Source organism: Chelonia mydas, chromosome 14 (genome assembly GCF_015237465.2).
Source record: "Chelonia mydas isolate rCheMyd1 chromosome 14, rCheMyd1.pri.v2, whole genome shotgun sequence".
In the NCBI taxonomy this organism is placed as follows: Eukaryota; Metazoa; Chordata; order Testudines; family Cheloniidae; genus Chelonia; species Chelonia mydas.
In genome coordinates this window covers 35,064,354-35,067,177 of record NC_051254.2, presented here as the reverse complement: position 1 = coordinate 35,067,177, position 2,824 = coordinate 35,064,354, and the positions used below count along the sequence as shown (strand labels likewise).

Genomic DNA, 2,824 nt, shown 5'->3' with positions numbered 1-2,824 from the left:
AAGAAAATGTCTAACCGAACCACCGTGACAGAGTTCCTTCTCCTGGGATTGTCTGAGGTTCGGGAGCTGCAGATTTTACACTCTGTGCTGTTTCTAGGGATTTACCTGGCAGCCCTGGTGGGAAATCTCCTTGTTATCATCCTTGTGGTGCTCGACCACCACCTTCACACCCCCATGTACTTCTTCCTGATGAATTTACTAGATCCATACTAGATCTCGGATCTGTCTTGATCTCCGTCCCCAAGTCCATGGCCAATTCCCTATTGAACACCAGGTCGATTTCTTATTCTGGGTGTATTGCCCAAGTCTTTCTCTTCATTTTCTTCACCTCGGTTGACTTTGCTTTTCTCACCATCATGGCGTACGACCGATAAGTCGCCATCTGCCAACCACTAAACTATGAGACTATAATGAACAGGGGAGCTTGTGTCCAAATGGCAGCCATTGCATGGATCAGTGGAATTCCCGTTGCTACTATGCAGACTGGGAACATATTTGCATTACCCTTTTGTGACGGCAACAGGTGGATCAGTTCTTCTGTGAAATCCCCCAGCTGCTCAAGATCACCTGCTCTGACTCATAGCTCGGTGAAGTTGTTGTTACTTCTTTTCTCTTGTTCTTAGGCTTAAGATGCTTTGCTTTTATAATTGTGTCATATGTTCACATCTTCAAAACAGTGCTGAGAATCCCCTCTGGGCAGGTCCGGCATAAAGCCTTCTCCACCTGCCTCCCTCACCTCATTGTGGTCTCCTTGTTCATTTGCACTGCCACCTTTGCCTACCTGAAACCCATCTCCAGCTCAGCCTCAGGTCTGGATCTCATGGTGGCTGTTCTTTATTCCGTGGTGCCTCCAGTGCTGAAGCCAGCCATCTACAACATGAGGAACAAGGAGCTCAAAGGTGCCCTGAGGAAACTGACTGAGGGGAAGTTATTCAAAAAGCATAAAATTTCCAGATTTCTCCCATGACCATGTTTTCATTCTGTGCTTCTTTACAGATATAATCAGCAGATGACATGATTGTCTCCGTGGGAATGTGATGTGCAGGCTTTTTATGCAAAAATGTTGTGTTCACAGTAGTAATAATCCAGACTAAGTTCACTGAAGTCAGTGGAGTTACTCTACTGTGAATTAGATAAGAATCTATCTATCTAAATTATGAGGGCATTTAATTCAATTCTGCATTTTCCTTGTGAGATGCATGAGTTTAGGGGAGGGATAGCTCAGTGGTTTGAGCATTGGCCCGCTAAACCCAGGGTTGTGAGTTCAATCCTTGAGGGGGCCATTTAGGGATCCGGGGCAAAATTGGGGCTTGGTCCTGCTTTGAGCAGCAGTTGGATGAGATGATCTCCTGAGATTCTATGAACTTGACCTTCTGAACAGGCATGAGCTGTCACTGGGAAACCTTAACTCTGTGTTAATGAAGTTTGTTACCATTTTATTTCCTAGTTTTTTAAGAGAAAGCAAGCTTGTTGGTTGGAGTCAGTGGTCATTGTGGCAGCTGTAGGTAGCCATGGATACGGATGATGAGTGAAGCAAAAGGTGCTTTTAAGAATGATCACATTTTACTGGAAAGGAGCTATATTCTGTGCATTGCTTGGCCAATCTGGGTTCCCGTCACATCGTCTCCTCACACCCAAATCTGTCAGTAAGCGCAGCGCAAAGCTGGACACAGCCATCTGCAGTAATGCAGGCTCAGAGAGGCATGAAGTGTCCTGTTCATCTCAATGAGCTATTCTCAGTGGAGTGAGAAACACCTGCAGGAGATGGTACAGCCTGAAACAAACGCTTGGAGAGGTGTGAACTGCTCCACTCATATCAGTCACCCAGGTGCCAGCAGGCTGTTCAGTGTGTTGTGGGTTCATGTCCCCCTTTGCCTCTTCTCAGCTTCACACCCCAAGGGGCAGCAATTCCCTAGACCCTGGCACACATTGGGAGTGGTGATTAGGGAGACAGACTCAGTCCCCCTCCTACCAAAAGGCAAGGAGAAAGCCCCCAAGATCACAAAAGGGGGAGAAGGAAGCATATCAGACACCCATAGATACATCGAGAGCCCTCTGATATTGACACACACAAGGTAGGGGAATGTGGGGTTGTCAGGCGCCCTGCCCTTTGTTCTAGTTCTGTATCCAGCAGAGAAGGAGATAGTCACACAGGTGCAGATATCGCTAATGGAAACACAGCTGGGTGCTGTGCTTGCTTTATTGTTCCCACTGCAAAACTGAACCTAACAGGAAAGTGAAGCTTTGCACTGGGGAGGGGAGAGAGAGTGAGAGGCAAAAAGGCATCCTTTAAAAAGTGGAAGATAAATCCTAATGAGGAAAATAGAGAAGAGCATAAATTGGCAAAAGAAGTGTAAAAATATAACTAGAAAGACCAACAAAGAATGTGAAGAACAGCTAGCCAAAGACTCCAAAAGTAATAGCAATTTTTTTTTAAATACATCAGAAGCAGAAAACCTGCTAAACAACCAGTGGGTCCACTGGATGATCGAGATGCTAAAGGAGCACTTAAAGACGATAAAGCCATTGCGGAGAAATTAAATGAATTCTTTGCATCGGTCTTCACTGTTGAGGATGTGAGGGAGATTCCCAAACCTGAGCCATTCTTTCTGGGTGACAGATCTGAGGAACTGTCTCAAATTGAGGTGTCATTAGAGGAGGTTTTGCAACAAATTGATAAACTAAACAGTAATAAGCTAATGTGACGCCAATTTTTAAAAAGGGCTCCAGAGATGACCCTGGCAACTGCAGGCTGGTAAGCCTCACTTCAGTACTGGACAAATTGGTTGAAACTATCTTAAAGAACAAAATTGTGAGACACATA

The 2,824-nt window shown here is 45.3% G+C and overlaps 1 pseudogene; it reads left to right on the top strand.

The window, feature by feature from the left end:
* Nucleotides 1–967, top strand: LOC114019625 (annotated as a pseudogene).
* Nucleotides 968–2,824: the final 1,857 nt, after the last annotated feature.